The sequence below is a fragment of the Amblyomma americanum genome, chromosome 11, assembly GCF_052857255.1.
Source record: "Amblyomma americanum isolate KBUSLIRL-KWMA chromosome 11, ASM5285725v1, whole genome shotgun sequence".
In the NCBI taxonomy this organism is placed as follows: Eukaryota; Metazoa; Arthropoda; class Arachnida; order Ixodida; family Ixodidae; genus Amblyomma; species Amblyomma americanum.
The window spans coordinates 22,596,481-22,616,405 of NC_135507.1; the positions used below are offsets into that span (position 1 = coordinate 22,596,481).

The 19,925-nt window shown below is 49.4% G+C and overlaps 1 long non-coding RNA gene across 2 annotated transcripts in view; it reads left to right on the top strand.

Annotated features, from left to right (window-relative positions):
* Positions 1-19,925, top strand: part of LOC144110653 (uncharacterized) — a 462,868-nt gene that overhangs the window by 363,823 nt on the left and 79,120 nt on the right. The window contains exons 1-2 of one of the 2 annotated variants that reach the window (XR_013309891.1): positions 2,969-3,254; positions 3,633-3,683. This is a non-coding gene — a long non-coding RNA (uncharacterized LOC144110653). Of the gene's footprint in view, positions 1-2,968; positions 3,255-3,632; positions 3,684-19,925 lie in introns of those variants that run through there. The other variant, XR_013309890.1, reaches the window with a different exon arrangement.

Here is a 19,925-nt window from a genome sequence, read left to right on the forward strand (position 1 = left end):
CTTGACTATACCAGCCCGGAGCATTTTGTTGTTGTTTTTTTCTAAAGTTCTACATCGTTGTGTGCGTTCATATACTTCATATTCCACAGTTCGTGGTGGCAATAAACTTCGGCGGCATGTGATATTAACATATCGGCTCCTGGGTGGACGGTGTGCTCAGAGTCTGTGCTTTCGAGTTCCGGGAGCTATAGCATATCCTTTTAAACGAACACTCGCCAAAGTCATAAAGGAACGATTCAAAGAACACCAGCGTGACGTCAAAAACAAAAAAGTGATTTCTAACGCTCTCGCCCAACACCAGCAAAACACGGGCCACTTGATTGACTGGGATTCCACGCGCATACTTGAGAAAGAAAAATCATTATCTACTCGTCTGCTCAAGGAATCCCTTCACATACAAATGACAAGCCAAGCGATTAACAGGACGCAGGGCAATCTACCCGAGATATACATCCGCACGATACGCAACGTTTTCCCTACATAAGCAGCAGCCCGTCTCGTTTTTCATCCCATTGTGAACAAGGCACCCGTAGTGGTGCCGAAACGTCAATTCTCTTACGGTTATTTTTTTCCTTTATGACTTTGGCGAGTGTTCGTTTAAAAGGATATGCTGAATTTCCCTCGCCAGACGGGTTTCCGTCGAACCCTCAACTATCCGGGAGCTATAGTCTGCTTTTTATCCAGCGACCGCGTGAGGAGAATTGTGAGGCCGTGAGCTGAGGCGGCGGCGTGACTCCGTTGAAGTATGCCTTTTCAGTATATAATTTATTTATTTACAACAGCACCGGCCCTATTTTGCGAGACCAATAGCAAGATGAAACTAATACAACGCAAACAAAAAAAAATTATCAATGGCAAATTCTTCTCTTGTGGCACACATCACATAAAAGCATGGATAGGGTTTAAGAGAGTTTGGTAGCAGCAGAAATCATACGAGCAGAATCGGCGACAATGGCAGGTACAACTTCACAGTACAGTTAACACCTTGTACATTATAAAAAGCTGTAGATATGGCACTTTGGTGTCGACTGATAGAACAGTGAAATAGAACCGGCTAATAGAACAGTGAAATCGGCGTATTTTCCCCGGCATGGAGCCAGCCCCGAAAGAGCAAGAGGTGTTCGCATTAATTTAGCTAGCTGTGGGGCAATGTGCAATTGATAAACGAAAATTTTAAGAAAGGCAGTTTTCCCAGGCCGTCACCACGGAGGAACGGCAACGTAAACATCGAACTCAGCGCTGACAATTTCGGCAGGTGAAGAAAAATTGTCTCTATATACTTTATGTTACACAACTCAACTTTCGGACTTTACAGAAACTCGGTGCCCCACGATCCAATACCGGTCCGCCGCAGTGGCTGCGTGGTTATGGCGTTCGGCTGCCGGCCCGAAAGACGCGGTTTCGATCCCGGCCGCGGCGGTCGAATTTCGATGGAGGCAAAATTCTAGAGGTCCGTGTATACTGTGCGATGTCAGTGCACGCTAAAGAACCCCAGGTGGTCGAAATTTCCGGAGCCCTTCACTGCGGCGTCTCTCGTAGCCTGAGTCGCTTTGGGACGTTAAACCCCTATAAACCAAACCAAACCAAACTATCCAATACCCGCGAGTTCTTTCCAACTTCAGTTGGGCATCAGCTGCGCGCAGAATTCAAGTTTCTGAAATGATACGACTAGTCATTCCTCTCTCAAGGTGGCCAGGCTTTACAACTGTGACTGGTGCACTGAGGTACAACACCCGAAGCGACTATAGCTGACTTGTTTAGTACACGAAAAACTGTTCTCTTTTAACGTATAGTCATTTGACACCTCGTGTTTCGCTCAGTGCTCGCCTGTCAACGGGTGACACTCGCTAACCGTACCAGGCATGGCCTTATAGGTGTACACAGCACTGGGTCGCGGCTTGCTTGGGAATGGGCAGCAATTCATTGAAATAAAATTCTGTTCACTTATATTTCACAGTGTAGGACGATCTCAAGGTCTGCAAGCTGCAGCTGGCAACATGATCCTGCCCACACACTGATCCTGGTAACATATAAAGCAGCTTTTATGAAAGTTGCAAGTAGTGATAACCTCTAAAATGAACGTCACAGCGATAGTCGTTTTTGGTACGTTTATTTTTATGTTGTTGCTATGTTGTGACGGGCGATTGGTGCGTTGATTCGGAACAATCTGCTCTGTAGCATATTCATAAATGTGGTCCGCGTGAAACTAAACCACAGAGTGAGACGCTCTGTTTATGCTAACTTTTAAGCTTTAACTATAAGGTACATTGTGCCTTCCGAAAAATAGCGGTGCACAAAAACTTGGAAATGTGCCCGTCTAGTAAGCGCAACCAGGGTTCGAGTTCGTGAGGCGTTGTGCAGGGAAGAACCAGGCATTTCATACAATACAGAAGTTATGAAAGTGACCGCAGCGGCGATGCAGAATAAAAGCATTGCAAAATATAACCTACTGCATGGCTGAGAGGAATCAATTGTCTTAATGTTTCGCCCTGATAGGTACGTGAATGCCTCTCGCGTGTTTTTCTTTTACACCAGCCTCTTTAATGTTCTTCTCTTCTTTCACCCTCACATGGAGTATAGCATGTCAGGTCAACAACCAGGCAGACCTCTCCTATTTCATTAAAATCTGTCTCCTCCTCCTCCTCGCGTGTTTTTGAACGCTCTCGAAGCATGCACCCAGGATGGAATTCAATACACAGAATTCAATTGAAAAGAGGAACAAGCCGGGCTAGTTGCTACATTCTTTGCATAAAGAACAGCGCAGCAGACGGGACCAAGAAAAGAAGACAGAAACACGGGCGCTGACTGTTGGCTGCTGCGCTGTTTTCATGCAAAGAATTGAATTGTTCTCTCGCATTGTCGCTTTTCATTCTGTTTACCGCTGCACGTCGAGGGGCAGCGTTGACGGCGAACAGCGCAGTCAGCGAGTGGCAACATGCGGTATATATGCATGCGGCCATGCCACCGCGCTGTTCCGAGTATTGAGCGAGCCGGAGGGCCACAACGTTGTCAGTCGACCGTATGGCTAGCTCTGTGGTAGCTCTGGTATAATGGATTGTGGCTCGCCCGGTGATGTACGACATGGCGTCAGAGCCCTTCGTATCCTGCTCTTGTTGGCCCCGTTCGGAGCGTCCCTCGGGCGCTTGTTGGCTTCCCCGAGGACACCTGGCGTCTTCTGGCTGTCCGGTGCGCCGCGTACACGTTCGGTGGACGCTGGGCTGTAGCTGATGCTCTTTGATTGCAGAAGCGTCCAGGTAGTAGTAGTAGTAGCGGTACACCTGAGGCATTGCATGTTATCCCTTCCCGGGCTTGTTTTCTTTGGTGCTTCTGCTGCGTCCCGCTTACTGATTATCTACAGTGTATCGACGTGCGGTTCTCTGCACAGTGCCGCTTATGGCCACTCCATCGTGCTCAGTACGTGTTTGTTGCCTTGAAGCGTTCCTCTTTAAAGCCTCGATTTTGTTCTTTGACGATGAGAAGGGGAAGTTCTGTAGGCAGTGAACAATTAAGCAGTGAAGGTAGAGGTCACTGACCAGTATGCAGCGTGAGTTTCTATTAAAGCGTGTTGTTGTTCAAGTAAAGAATAATAAAACTAAGATAAACTTTCTTTTCTTCCCTTTTCTCCCACTCAGAGGAAGACAATGGAGGTTCGACTGAGTTGGCCAGAAGCAAGGTGTGCGAGGCAAGTGTTCAAGGAAATACATTATACATCTTGCACTTGTATGCTTGCAACCTTACAGAGATTGTTTTCATATGCTGTTCAGCACAAGGACTCATAATTGATGCATAAGAGAACTGTACAAAAGTTACCAGTCACCGACCCCCTGAGCATGCTTTGGTTTCTCAGGTCGGTACCTTTGATTCACAGCTGCTGCTTACAACCGAAAACTCAAAGCGGTTCTGGAACGTTCGCGTGTCCCTTCTGCTGCTTGAAGATTCTTTACAGTCTTTTGTGTCTAAACTGTACACTTACTTTCAACGATGTATACTTCAATATATTTTTCTCTGTGGGTGTTTGCACGACTGGAACCTTGTTCGATGCCATTATAAACCCATCAAATTCCAAGCTTCGTTTAGAACTTCACTATGATCCTTCCCTGAAGTGCGTTATCTCGACATAGCGAGTACAAGAGCAAAGCGAACGGTGGTGATCATGCGCGAAAGGACTGTAACTCAGAGTTGGGAGAACGGCTTTACCTAAGGCGACTACTCGCAGGTACTAGTTACACGCTTAACGTCTTTGACGTTCGGCATTTGATAACTCTCGTTAGCCGATCGTACACAAACGCATAGCTCCACGACCCTATATTCAATAAATTCGCAACTTTCAGCCATATGTGCTGTAATCTGCACAAGAACCCTCGAAGTACAATAGCAAATTCGATGCACTATTGTCGTGTTCTATGGACACCCTTACCCGGAAATTATGCACAAGCGCATTTTTTCGACTTGAACTTGTTTATGAACGCAGTTTTTGTTTTTCACATCGTTAGCCTGCACTATATCAATCAATATATCCGCCGGTCCCTCCTCGGGACGATTATAGTTTTCTGTAATTTATTGTTAAAAGCGCACCCCATTGGTTTTCTATGGCAGTCTCTTAACTACTCGGTGCGAGTAGAAATTAAACTATTCCGATCAATACGGTCATTATCTTACAGTAACGCGCAGTTGACTCGCAAGGAAAAGAAAGTAGACCTTTCATATCCGCGTTTGTCTTCGGTGAAAGTATGGGGTTTTATTGAAAAGCACCTAATCCGAGTGCCATTCGCAGCGACAGGGACACCATGTAGTAGTTCTGCTGTTGAAGGCACCAGTCACAAAGAACCTGCTCAAGCCACAAGAAAGGATATCGCGCATCCATCACCTACTCGCCGCGGTGGCTCAGTGGTTAGGGCGCTCGGCTACTGATCCGGAGAGTACCCGGGTTCGAACCCGACCGCGGCGGCTGCGTTTTTATGGAGGCGAAACGCTAAGGCGCCCGTGTGCTTTGCGATGTCAGTGCACGTTAAAGATCCCCAGGTGGCCGATGTTATTCCGGAGCCCTCCACTACGGCACCTATTTCTTCCTTCTTTCACTCCCTCCTTTCTCCCTTCCCTTATGGCGCAGTTCAGGTGTCCGCCGGTATATGAGACAGATACTGCGCCGTTCCCTTCCCCCAAAAACCAATTATTATTATTAATATTCTCCGAACCTGGCATAGACGTGGTGCCGTCACAGCTTCCTGCAGCATATTGAGCACCACTGTGCGCTATAATAGGATGTCACGACCGAACTGTGAAGCACACTGTGAACTCTATCAAACTAATGCGCGATGAATGGCTTATAGCTACTGAACAGAAACTAACAGATGGCAGTGTCCTCCAAAGTCTACACTTGGCTGTTATGATGTTTCCCGATTGTATATACCTTAAATCCACGAAGTAAGCATTTTAATGTTGCCTTTTAATTTCGTATTGTTGCGTCAGAAAGAAGCATAAGTACTTTCAGCATGCAGACGTCTTAGGAGCAGATATTTATATTTATTCATATACAATACTGCCAGTCTCAGTAAGAGACCGTAGCAGGTGGGCAATGAGTCCAATATAGAGTTCAAAGCACAAAAGAAAAATTACGAGCAGATCAACAAAAAAGATAACTCTTACATTAAGTGTTAGATAACTACTGGTAGGCAGATTACCAAGAATACATTGAAGATTCAGAACTGTAACAAAAAAAAAGAAAACAAGTGCCGCACCAGACTTTCATGGTAGCCAGCATGCTAGTGATTATTTAACAATAGGAACTAGAAGAAAGCAAAAAAGAAGGTAACGACTGCCAATAGACAATGCAATCATCCTTAAAGATAACATAGTATCAAGAGATGTAAATAAATTATTGTTGGGCAGTCATATGGTAAAATGTAAGACTATTGGCACTTTACTGATGCTTGTTACATTCTATTAATCTTGAGGTGAAGGAAGATAGTGAGTCCGACATGGTAATCTGCCTCTAAAGCACTATGCTCACGTGTTTGACGGATCCAAGCTTTCTTTTTTCATGCATGCGCAAAGCACTGGCCCGAAAGTTCCCTTCCAAACCTTTAACGAGTGTTCCACAAGTGACTACTCGTCGAAGTCCTCAGCCGACTTAGCTCACTCTTTCTTTCCCGAGCTTTTTCAGCAGCGGCACCCGCACCCTCCAATAAGGCGGCGTCGAACTGCGAAGCCAGCCGCATGGTTTGCTGTGTAGAGGGCGCGCATAGCCCTGCATGCAGCTCACACCTCCGCCGATCTTCAGCGGCTACACTGGGGCCAGCGGAATAGGGACGGAGGGAATCGAGGAGAGAGAGAGAGAGGGGGGGGGGTTCTCTGTCCGTCCGATCCCCCGTTTTCCCATTACGCTGTCAGATATAGCGTCCTTTTAATTGCGCCCGGAGAAGAAGCCGGGAAGAAGGGAAGCGCCCGCCGGCGACTAACGAACACCCTTGGGGCCCCGTTGACACACCGGAAAATAGAAAGGGCCCCGGAGGCCTCCTGAGCGGGAAATGCGGCTAGAGGGAGGGGGGGGGGGGGGGGGGGGGGGGTCGGCCTGAAAGAAGACCAGGGAAATGTCTCCCGCTAACCCCTCTGTCCGGGGATAACTTTGCTATTCGATGCGTTCGCGTCCGATCCCGTTGGGGAACAGCCTGGTTCGTCATGCGTTGCGCGACCGCTTGCCCCGCGACTCCTGCCCTGCGGCGACGACTGAAATTCGAATTAGCCCGGCAGGGACCCGCATGCTCGGCCGCAAAGTAAGTGTCTCGGCTTCGCCGTACGAACAATGTTATCCATCGCATACTTTTATCGCGGTGCTTCCTGTCGGGCTCACGCAGGCACAGTGAAAACATTTCTAACCAATGGCGGCGCGGCAAGCAGAAATTGATTCGGCCCAGCTCGCTTCTTTATTGTGCGTGTTATTAATATTAAACTGTATCTCTTTACTTCACTTGCGTGTACAGAATGCTTCTTTTTAGCACGGTTGTAGAGTGCGGCCATACCGCGAGTCGGTCTCATTGTATCCTTCCAGCTGGAAACGTTCTGTGCGCTGGCTTTTCTCCCTTGATAACTACTATCGGTGGCGCACTTGAAAAGCAGGGACAGATGGTTTGTATCTACGTAGGTCGTCGCGTTTCTCTTTCGACCTTATACTTGTCCACCCCCCCCCCCCCCCCCCCCCCGCCCTCCACTGCCGGTAGTCCCTTTAGCGGTGGCAGACTGGCCTCAAGAAGTACCGGCTATACGTGTGTATTACATAGGCCATACAGCCTGCTTATTACGGCCCTGACGTGGAAAAAGCGAGCAGTAGTTCCGAAAGGCTAGCTGCGCGAAGCAAAAAGTCAACCCTTATGGTTTCCTGGACTCGTGACCGCGAATGTGAGCGGAAGCGAGTGGCCTGCTGTGGCCTACCGACCGACCGACCGACCGGCAACGGCACGTCTCTTGAAGTTGCCTAGAGGACCATCAGCTTCTGGTCGAGCCAGACTGCGGGAAGGGTCGTGCGTTGGCAGCTTGAGAGAGAGGCGCGTCTTGCGCAAGGTGCGTAAGGAAAGTTTTTCAGCCACGAAAAAGTAACAATAAAAAGAAGCCCGCAACGCACGAAGCAAAGAAACCGTAATGATTCCACACTTCCCCGTCGGTCCAGGCGGTAAAGAAAAATAATAACTTAGCAGTGAGGACTTTGGTCCCGCTCACGATAGGAGAAAAAAATGGGGGGGGGGGGGGGGTGCAAAGCCATCACATATACACTTCTTACGAGCCAGAGCTTCTCTGCGTCTGCTAAGATTTGAATGAGGTGCGAGGAAGTCGTTTGTGGACTGCGTATATGGTTGCAGTTGCACGATTATTTTGCTGGTTCGCGGCCACTTCTTATTTTCTTAGGTTGTATGCGCATTTAGTTATGTGCAGCACAGCGGAAACAGAGACTCTATTCAAGAACTTCAGTCGCTGAGGTGCTCTTCGGCTGCGCCGCGTCCTTTTGGTTTCGAACGATCGATATAATAGCAAAGCTGTCTTTCCAGCCATGATAATTCGCAATGGCAGCAGCTAAGTACGTCATATATGGCAACGTCAGATTGGGAGAGCCGCTTTTACATAGCTGTCGATAGAGGGGAGTATAGTCTGTACTGATAGAAAGCCCTACAGCTGGAACGCTGCACGCAACTAGTGAGTGGCAGTGGGGTACTCGCAGTCTCAGCTTTTCGAGGGCCGTCTCTTCAAGGCTCGCGACGCTGAGCATTGTGTCCTTTGCATCTTTCCTCGGCTATTGTTACGTAGTACTGAGCCATCGCCTGCGGCCACTCCGACGAGACAGGGCCACTGTTTTATTGTGTTTGATGGTTTATACTTTGCGTGTTTTCTTTTGGAACGCGAGGAAGTTGACACGGAAGTGAATTATGACGAGGCCGGAAGAGCTAATGGATATTGGTTACTTCCCGTCCCTTTGACCTTCAGCCATAACTAGTAAATAGTAAGCCCTTCCGGCCTTTCCGCTATCAGTGGACTCTTTGTATTTACTGTTTGGGAAGAACATTTTTCTATAAAATTATCTTGTGCAGCTGTTCGGTTTGGGACCTCCTAATGTATTTATCAAATGCATGTATGCACTTACTGATCGTTTAAAATAAACTGATTCTGATTCTGATTCTCCAGCGCCGAGTCAGGCTTCCTCGTATGTCACTTGTTTTTGTTTTGTTTTTTTTTAGCCTGCTGCATCGCTTCTTTTCAAACAATGCGGCAAATATCAAATATCAGAGCATCTGATCACGGGCTCCCTGTGCATTGTATTTGCCGTCTATTTCACAGGTATCTCCATTAAGAGGGTGTGGGGGTCAAAGTTCATGGCAGCGCCGGCTCATGTATTCTGGGTAGCAGGGAACAATACGGTCCAAAATTTGCGCCCCCCCCCCCCCGCCTTCCCCACGTCTGTTAAGCGGAGCCACTGCCTCCCCCCCCCCCCCCCGCCCTCTCTGTATACGCTTGTGCATCTTATTTTCGCCGATTTAATGGAAAAGGCACGCTTTTTGCCATTGCGCGCGGCTACAGCACCGAACATTATACTTATTTGTATTTAATGGCAGAAATGAATTAACCAAATTGTCCTTTTCCGCTGTTCCCAGGTCTTGAAGCATCTTTGGTAGAACGCGGTGGTTTGTTCAAAGGCCCGAAGTATTTCACCAACTGAGAAAGCCGAGCACATTTACAGTATGGGGCTCGTAACCATGAGAAACTCGTAGTGTCACCGAGGGTGTCGGGATTCGAACCCAGCACCATCCGCATACGAGGCGTGTGCTGTGCCACTAAGCCTTAAGGAAAACTATAAGGAAGCTGGGGCACCCAACGCGTACGCCCTTCTCTGGTTCTCACGCCTCTAATGACGAAGGTGGTAGATCATTCTTCGCGCATTAATACAAACTCTGTCCCTTATTTGCTCATCTGTTTTACTCCTGCGCTACAGCATCCGTCACTACGCTGCATCCACACGTGGTATACTTCGCGCCTTGTTGGCTCCGCGCACTCCACATTCAATGCATTCGCTCCGCTCGTTTGCCAAGATTCGTGCGCGTAGAATCCTAGGCGGACGCTACTGCGTTGATGCGCCTTGCATCGCTGGATCGCTTGATTGCCGTCGCGGGGCAGGCTCGGGCACCATACGTAACGCGACGATTACGCTTATTCCGAGATGGACGCCTGCCCCGGCGGGTCGAGGCGTTGTTAGGCCTACACCCAATCCGGACACGTGCGAACGCGGCAAGTCGAACAGAATTTCCGCACACTGCCCGTCACTGCCTCCGCATCCAGCGAGGCCTGCTCGCGTTATGGATGCTGAGAGAAATGGGGGACGAAGAAAGGGGGGGGGGGGGGGGGTGCAACGCCCCTATTCCATCCGCGCCTTCATTTATGGCCCGGCTGTCTGCAGTCGGCCTGTCGAGCCGTGCATGCGCAGGACGCCGCGAATTTCTGGCGCGTAATGCGTTTTAGAGTAGGCACATAATTAGCAGTTCCGTTTTCCCGGATTTGGCGCCCCCCTCCTCCCTTCTTGCATGCGTGTTCGCGCGCACGTCACTTCGGCAGTCTGGTGGGAAGCTGCAGAGCGCCCGCTCCAGTACCGGCCGCTTCTGCATGCACAGACCGGGGCTGCGTGCAGTCAGCGCGTGAAGAACATGCCCTAATATCGCTCGGCGCGTCGTTCGTTGAGTCGCGCAGTTTGCCGGCCCGTCGGCCGGCGCGTAGTTGTGCGTTGGGTGTCGGGGCGTAGTATGGTGGGCGCTCTGGGATCTGGACGTCGAGGGGGGGGAGTGGCTCTTCCATATTGCACTGATGGGGATCGCGGTAATTTGGAACGCTCGAGACGCGGGTCGCTGATTCTGAGCGATCGCGCCGTTTCCTGCTATCCGAGTAGTGCGCCGTGTAATGCGGGACATCGGGAAGCGATGCCTGCGCACTGCTAAGCACTGGGCCTCTTTGACTGTCCACTCTGAACCGGTTTGTCGCTTCTGACGCCAATCTGGGAGTGCGCGGAGGGCAGCGGCGCTAGTCGCGTTGGTTGGATCTGTTATGCGAGCCTACAGCTTGTCGAGCCTGTTCTGAGCTCGCGGATGACCTTTCGAACCTTTAGGGAGACGGTTTTCCCTGACATTTCAACCAGCCTTCGCGTTGGTTATGGAGGATAAAGCGCTGTAGTAAACAGGGACGAGGTCTCAGTTTAGACACCTGACACCTTACACTGAGATTTGAGGAAACGCCTGTGTAGTAGAATATAGGGCACATGTGTTCAGAATCCTAGGCGTCTGTTCGGTATTTACCCTGAGTGAGACCTCCACAGCATCATTTCTTAACAGCCCTCTCCCCCGTAGGTCACTGTTGCGCTTTGACACATTCATGCTAAAAGAGTGCTCAGAAATCATGCTTTTGATTTTTTTTTTTGGCGTTAAAATGTTCGTAATAGTTGTAAGGTCGGCAAATATATATTGCTTATTCGGACGCGCATATTTGCTTGCAAAAACAAAACTTCAGGCATTCTTACCACATTCCTAAAGAAGAAACTAAGATAGCATTTGGAAGTTGGATCGCCGTCAATATTCCAAAGGACTCCCCGAATTTTGGAAGTAGGAAAACCCCCATAAAATGGATTACGGTGGATTAAGGTGGATCAGTGGGTGATTTTTCCTATGGATTAGCGGGTGGATTAGGGGATGCATAGGGTGGAAGTGTGGGTCGGATTAGTACTATAATCCGATATAATAATCCATTGAAATGTACTCGAATATTCTATTTCTCAGACATTCAAATCTGGTGATGCTGATGACGTCACGATAGTCAGCATCAATCGGGCAATTTCGTTACGGAGAAACCCGGTGGTTTCTGAAAGACTGCAACGTAAATTCTATCTATAGCATTACTAAAGATTTCAAATGTTTCATAAGGATGGGAAACACGCACTAAGTCTCACTTCTTGGTGGACACCTCAACCGCGACGTGAGGGAAAGGATGAAGGAGGGAGTGGATGAAGGATAAGAGAGGAGAAAGAGGTGCCGTAGTGGAGGGCTCCGGAATAATTTCGACCACCTGGGGATCTTTGACGTGCACTGACATCGCACAGCACACAGGTGCTTTTTTTTTTCAGTTCGTCTTCATCAAGGTTCGGCAGCCACTACAAGGATTCGACCTCACGACCTCGAGCTCAGCAGCCGAACGTCACTACCTCTGATCTACCGTGGCTGATGTGTACGCTTCTTCGCCACGCTTCTATTGCAGCTTTAGTCGGATACAATTCAAGAACGAAGAGGCTTTTCCCCGTCAAAGAACCCCCTTCCAGCCAATGGCGTCGGGCGATTCTCATGACCCTTCTAACGTGACAATGCAGGGAGTGGCACATGAAATGGATAGTCCCTGTATTGTTGAGGATAGTCCCCTCTCTGCATTGTTATCGACAGAAGCTATTGGCTGGAACGGGGTGCACTGAACGGGAACGGCCGCTTTTTTCTTCACTTGTATCCGGCTATAATAGGCTCTGCCAATACTACAAAAACTAATAAAAGCAGGAAACAAGATTACTGCCAATTCGTGCCTACAGCCGCCCAATTCCTGAACGCCTTAAACCATTAGGGTGGAAGTGTAGCCCACATAAGACGCGTGCGTACTTCCAGTGAACTTCTCTCGACGGTTACAGACACCGTTAACTGATTGCCTCAAAACGGGGCCGCGTTTAGGGGTAGTCACGTTTCATTCCATACCGCGAGAGGCGCCGAGCGAAGATTGAACAATGCGCAATCCTTCGTCAACGCGTGATCGATGGTAATCGAACGCGCTGCCTGCTTCTGGATTTGCTTTTAGGCAAGTCCGTTATACGCAAGCGAACGTCTTAGAAGATTCGACGTGTCGGTACGGCGGCAGGCTAGCAGGAAATTGGCGCTGCAGTAGGAACGCGGTTCCGTGCGCGCTGCCGTTGCACACATCCGGGTACTTGTGCACTCTCACTAAATACGTGCAGCGTTGTGGAAGTTGCCGTCAGCTAACCATGGGCGCGAACATTCACGATGCATTTGCTCTGGCAACAGTGGTTCGTGTTTGTGGGCAAAACCATGGGCGCGAACATTGACGATGCATTTGCTCTGGCAACAGTGGTTCGTGATTGTTGCGGGCCTTGACTGTCGTGTCTTAGGTTGTCATGACTGAGCTGCTCATGGATGCTTTAAGAAATCATGTTGACCTGACTGCCTGCACACAACTTTGTCGGTTGGGGCCTCGATTACGCTTTTGCCTCCGATTGAGCTTTGGCGATTGGTGTGGTGAAGCCCATGTACAGGCGGGTTGGGGGCTGTAAGATACCACGCAGCCTTGACAACTGGGCGCTATAATCAAGCTTTAGCAAATGAGGTGGTAGTGATGGCGATTATGTTTTTACAGAGTACCGCAGCGGTTGCCTAGTGGTTGAGCATCCGCCTCGCATGCGGGAGGTGCGGGGTTCGATCCCCAGTGCCGCCGGGCACCCACCGGTGATAAAATGGGTACAAGCTTTCCCCAGGTCTGGTGCTCTGCTTATCCGAGGTGAAATGCTTGGGAAATGGGTCTTTGACCCCACCTTGAGAAATAGAAAATACCTTGTGCCATGGCGCTCTTTGGCCGTAGATGCTCTTGCGCCATAAAAACCCATAATCATCATCATCATGTTTGTGCAGGCGATATTAGACGTGTACAGATCCGCTAGCTTTGTACAGCGTGCTAGGCTAATCTGTACAGCAGTATGTCGGCAGTTGTTTCCCTCTTGTGTGTGTGGGGAGGGGGGGGGGGGGATGCTGTTGTTGGCAATTGGGCCGACGATCAAGCTATGCCAATTGGGCCGCCATCCACTGACAACACAGCTCTGGCTTGCGCCGTGCTGCGCACTATTACTGAAACAGTGCGCAATGAAAGAACGAACGCCTGGTGAGCTGCCCCTCCCTCCTCTGGGATCTATGATCGATTGGCTACCACTGGCATTTCAATGCGCCCGCACCAGTCTGCAGTACACCCGATTTCACTCGACGTCGTTACGCATGCAGCCACTGCATCAGCGACTCGGGCTAACGCGGGCGCGAGCTTTTCGCTACGAGCTTCTCTTCGGGCTGCGTTCGTTCCGTGGCCCGCGCACGGGCCATCGCGTGCGATCACGATTTGGAGTTCTGGAGCGTCGGCGCGTCCAGAAAACGGTCAGTCGCTTCGGTGGCTGAAGCGGAGCGCCGCAGCCCCGACCAACGGTAGTCCCTGAATACAAATGCTCGTTGCTCATCGAGGTTGGCGCTGCTATTGAACGCGAAGGTGTCGCTCGCACGCGATGCCCGCTGCACTGCCGGCCAATGCATGGCTGGGCGCGGCGACAACGGGGCTCCTTTCTGGGTGCGCTTGGGCCGCCTTCGGTTTTCGAGGCTAATGAGGGCTCGGAGAACGCGGTCGCACTGCGGGCGTGCCTCCCGCCACTTCGCCCGCTGAGCTATGCGCCGAGAGTGTAGTTAGTTGTTCGGATGCTGACTGGCCAGGTGAGGCTGCCGTGTTTTGTGGAAGGATCGGTTGACCCTCTTTAAATGAAGGTCACATATCCCCACGGCATAATCTGCTCTTCGCAACACGCGCTTGCGGACTTCTTATGTCGGACCCTTTATCCCCGTAAGAACTTTATTGTGCGGTAGCGTAGAAGCCTCACTGGTGCAAAAAGCCGGCGGCTGTCGTCCGAGTTCACTCAGAGAACTCCTGATTGGATGACTGGCAGAACATCATCAGTGACGTAGTCAGAGCGGAGAAATCCCATTGGGTGGAGCGATGTGACGTCGCCAGCGTGGCAGTGATGTCGCCAGACCGGAGAATGCCCGTTAGGGTTAAGGGAAGTGACGTCCCCAGACCAGGTTCGTCTGTGTGAAACCTCCACCTGCCAACCGTGGCAGGTGGTGTACGGGAAGAGCAATCAGGGTCTCATAAGTGCTGCCAATCACTTCCGTCAAAGGCATAAACAGCATCGAATGCTATTGCATGACCAACACATAATGCAATAAAGTGTCCTTATGTTTTAGTTGTGGAGGCTTATCTCTCAGCAATCAAGTTTTTGTTTGTTGTGCATGCTCAAAATATTACACTGCCATGTTTCACGCTGTCATCTAAGCGATCTGGTAGTAGGACACGGGTATATGAACACCGTATGCCGAAAGTTGGCGTCCCCTCCCACATTTTTTTTTAAATTATGAACTCCTCGTCTCCTCTAAATACACAGAGTGTCCAGAAGGACGACGGATCGGACTAGTTGGTGCACATTCGTCATTTTATTAATTGCTCCAATCAACACTGACACAGGGACAGACAAGGACGAGGGCTAGCCCTTGTCTGACTCTCTCTGTGTCCGATAAGTATACTAGCCGGCAAGTATACAGGAAGCAAGGACGTAAAATAAAGAGCTTTAAACCACAGGAAAAAAAACACGCTGAGATTAGGAACTAGAATAATTCATGTGAAAAAAAAAGCAGACTTGTGTATAAATTGAAAAGGCAAATCAGGAAGGAATCGATCTTTGATCTTCTAATCGAGATCAGGATGTCTTAGAACGCGAAGCTACCAACAGAAATTTAACGAGGAAGATGGCACATGTTCAGTCTGCGCTAAATTCGTAGAAAAAAATTAAGCATATATTACGATAATGTGGCAGTATCCATCCAGATGTCGTTACAGGCACAGTCCATCTCCTTGAGGCCCTAGGTTTTAGAGATAGCAAAGGTCATGTAAATTAATCGGCGGTAGATCTTATCAAAAAGCGATGGGAGGATTGGTGGCTCAAAAACAGGGCGGTGGTGCTAGTAAATTGGTCAGACATGAACGTCAATAATGGTTATATTTAAAGAAAACTGAATATATAAGTAATACCATTAAGTTTGACAAATCGGTTTAGAGAAATATAAAGAAAAAAGATATACCGGGCATGGCGGCACCTGCCACCACCCTGTTTCGATGGGGACGCACCTCTTACATACATACATACATACATACATACATACATACATACATACATACATACATACATACATACATACATACATACATACATACATACATACATACATACATACATACATACATACATACGTCCATCTATCCCCATGAAAGCTGTGTACTAGCCTGTTAAACGTTTTATTTATGTATTTATTGCGTAAAGGTACTCCCGCAGCCTTTTTTTTTTCCTGTCTGGAAAGATTTTTCTGCGATAGCAATTCGTATTCCTCTGTCTCAACGCGCCTCGCGCTCGAAGGAACCATAAAATATAGTAAAACAGACTCGAAGAATGAGTTGCCACGACCGGAAGCAGCCATTTGTCGCCCACAACAAACGCTCCCATTTTTCACAGGCGCTTTCAACGTCAATGTCTGACGCTGCACACGCAAACATCTCGGCAGACAAATGCCGGCGCCCTTCAAACGTGATTGACAACGCCGCGCGCTTCAATAACGGCGCATCTCTTCCTCATCGGCTCAAGTCTCACGTCGGCGGTCGCACGCCATTGAGGAAGCACTCCACTCCACTGCTGCTGCGCCCTTCGGCACGCACCTTATCGGCGGGGGGATCGCTCTAATGAGCCATTACGCTGCAGAACAAGCTGCACGATCGTGTTTGCGTGCGTGTGCGTGCCGCCTAATCGGGTCGCCCGATCTCGGAAAAGCCCCGTTGCTCCTGAAGAGCGCGCATTTATTAACCTCCATAACCAATTTACGGGGCGTACTAAACTTTTAGCTGCGCGGACGTTGAGGCCACGCGATGTTACGCTGAAAAAAAAAAGAAACGAATAAAATGAAAAACGCAGAAGATAGAAGAATGGAAACGGTGAAGGCAGGACAAGGAGGGGGACGTGCATTCGCCCAGAGCGACGTTTGTCTAAGCCCGGCTGTTGTCGGAAACAACGAACGAAGGTCATTGAAAGAAGAAACCGGTCTGTTTGTGTCATTTGCTTCTCAGAGCTCATAGCCTTGTTCAAAGAGCTCTTCTTCTTTCGCTCCCCGGGGGTAACGCGTGTGTTTCTACGTCTCTCGCTGCGTCCGAGTGGCCTGGCGTTTGGCTTCCGTGCGTGAATTAGTGTTGAAGCGTGCCTCGCCTCGTTCTCCCGTTCGCTGGAGAACGCCTGTGTTAACGACCGGACGTGGCCCCATGAATTGAAAGCAGCAATAACAGAAAAAGAACAGCAACCTATGGCCGCTTCTGGCGGCCCTTTGCCATTTCAACGTGCACCCGCTATACGTGTTTCTTCGTTGTCTTTTTTTCTAAACTACACTCCGTAGCGGACTGTTTCATCCGAGTTGCGCGTCTGGACATGCCTGACCCATCCACCGCACCAGTACTTATTGGCAGTTCTGAAAACTCGGCTCCTCTGGGAGCGCTTAGCCTGTTTCAGGCCGCGGCAAAAAGGGCTGGCTCGCGGTGTTTCCCTTGCCGCGTTTGCCGCGAACAGAACGCGGGGAGGAGGAGTAACGGCGAGAGCGACGGTCGCGTCGCTAGTGTGAACGCTGGGCGACGTTTACGGCGTAGATTGAATTGCTTCCTTATGGCGACTCTTTTGTCTGGCTTCTGAACGCCGCTTTTAAGAGCGCCCGCGGGAGCATCTCGCCTAACGATGAAAGACGCGCTTCTCGCTCTGTGAAGCTCGGGGATTCACTTCGGCTAGCTAGACAAACTGTGGGGTCTCGGAGCCGCATTGGAATGCGTTGTCATACAGTGACGGGCTTCGCTCTGACGTGTTTTGTGTTCGTTTCGCGCTCGGCTTGGTCTGAATGTCTTGTCGGAGGCTCTCGCTCGCCAAAGGGACTTCGGAAAATCATTGCAAGGGGCGCAACACAAGAGACGAGTCTAAACTATAGAGAGAAGGCAGGAAGACGGGATTCTTTACAGCATAAAACAAAATGAGCAAAGGTCAGAAGGCGGCCCACAGTCTGCTAGTTAACCGACGCTTTAGCAAGAGGACTTCTCATTGGTTGATTAAGACAAGTCTTCTTACCGAAACGTTGGCTTGCTGACCGAGGCTCACCTCCTGATTATTGTGTATTTTGTTTTGGTTTTTTATTCACATTACCGTTTCTACACGTGCCCCGACACGAAAGCTACAGTAACTGAACATCGGCAGCTGCAAATCAACTCATGTGTGTCTCTTTTGATCGGTTACATCTTCCGTCTGGTGTAAAACAGAGTAATAGGTAAGATTTTTCGATATTACGGTTTTGATATTAATAAGTTAAAACCGAACTTTAAACCATAACCAACTGCTGACTATATGTCTCCACATCGCACAGTTATGTTACCGCGTGAGCTATATACAGCAGGCGACGGAACTATTTCGTCGACTGCAGGGGCTATATATTTAAAGTCCTCTCGTCTAACGGCGGCTGCGCGGGAATCAGACGCAAATCGTTGCGTACTCCTACGTTCTCTTCTTTCTTCCTTTCTTTCTTTCTTTCTTTCTTTCTTTCTTTCTTTCTTTCTTTCTTTCTTTCTTTCTTCCTTCCTTCACTTGCGGATAACTGCTCGAACTTTGTGCACGCCTTTGATCGTGCGCTTCGCCGGGGGCGACCTCTCGTGCACACAAAAGAAACCCTCGGGCCGCCCCAAGTGTACCGGAGAGCTTCCTTCTTTTCTACACGTGCACTCACGAGGACTTTTGGAGAAAAACTTGCATAAAACTCCCATTGGGCGCCGCGGCGCCTCTTCTGACGACGACGACGCAGATGAGGCCGAATACAAATGGTTTCGATTGCGGAAGGAAGACGTGATCCTCGGCCATGCGACGTGCTGCAGTGGAACGTGCTTGAGGCCCCGTGTACGGAATGCGTCGCGCGTGTCCCTCCCCGTTCCTGCGAAGGAGGGCGCTTCTGTCGCTGACGCGGCAGCGCAAACAGGAGGTCAAGCCTGTTTACCCCCTCTATCGGCCATCGAGGGGAATATGTTTTTTTTTTCTTGTATTATCTTTCCCCCTTTTGGTGCGCGCTTGACCATAGGACACGTCTGATGTTGGTTTTTGCTGCACGCATTAACCTGCAGGATGGATCCGAAGCTTGCCGGTGGATTCTGGTATACTTGACTCTGAGAGGACGGAGCGTCTATACAGAATTGCGTCTTTTAAAAACGAGCTCTTTGTACCGCTCACCCGTCAAACTAAGTCAGAGAAAGAAGACGTGTTGGTTATACTACACGTAAAACAATTAGATGGCACAGAAAAGAGCGCCCTGAAGATGCAAGATGATAATCTGTCACAGCGACTTCCTAAATGAGGCTTAGTTGTATGCGCGGCGGCACTCTGTGATGCTGACAATAGCCCCAATATACTTTTGACACACAAGTGAAAGACGCTGCGCAGGCTTCACAAATATATGGGCATACATTGTACCCGCGATTTCAAAGAAACAACAAATATGGTTTGTTTTATCGGATTTAACGTCCGAAAGCGACTCAGACTATGGGGGACGCCGTAATCAAGGGCGCCAGGTAATCTCGACCACCTGTGGTTCTTTAACATGCACTGACATCACACAGTGCACGGGCCTCCAGAATTTCGCCTCCATCGAAATGCGATGGCCGCGGTCGGTATTGTGCCCGCGTGTTTCGTGTCAGCAGCCGAACACCGTAACCACTGGGCCACCGTGTCGTGTTAAAAAGACGGAGGATTGCTGAAGAAATTAAATGGAAAAATATGATTTGTATTATAATTTAACCATTCATAGTTACGAAACGGAGTATGCATCACGCACATAGTATGTGTTGCAGAATGTATTATAAGCGAATTAAAGACCATGGACGCCGGAGCCCAGTTATCGCGTTATATATTCAGTATCAATTGGACATCTCTCGTATGCCATTCTAAGCATCCTATGCCAGTCGGTAAGTTTAATGGTGACTTCCAATCGCAGATTTGGAGCACTTCGGGAGCAACTGTATTCCAAACGCAGATCTGAGGCACGGATCGCGTCTTCCAATCGTAGACAGGGAGCGGTTGCCGAGCCGAGATTGCTCCGTGGAGCAGTCGGGACTGCTCCGCCGAAATCGGCGGATCCGACCGGAAGTTTGCGTGACGTTCTTTTTCAGCGGCGCCCTACATGCTCTGGCCAGAGCAAGTGTACTCCAATCGCAATTTCAGGTCGCGTGCTCTGCGCCGGATTCAGGCGCTCTGTCACAGAGCGTGCAGACCGCTCCGGGCCTGCGATTGGAATTCACCATAAGTTATCCTCCAGCTAATTTAGAATTCTGTCACTGACAAGACTCGCTGACATGACCTGCAAAACTGGGGGAATGTAACTTTCATGTGCATCAAAAATGATAGCCTTTTCGACGAAAATAAATGAAAGATTCGCATTGATCACTCAGATGATTTTCGGTAGCCGCAGCATTTTGCACTACTCTCATTAGGGATA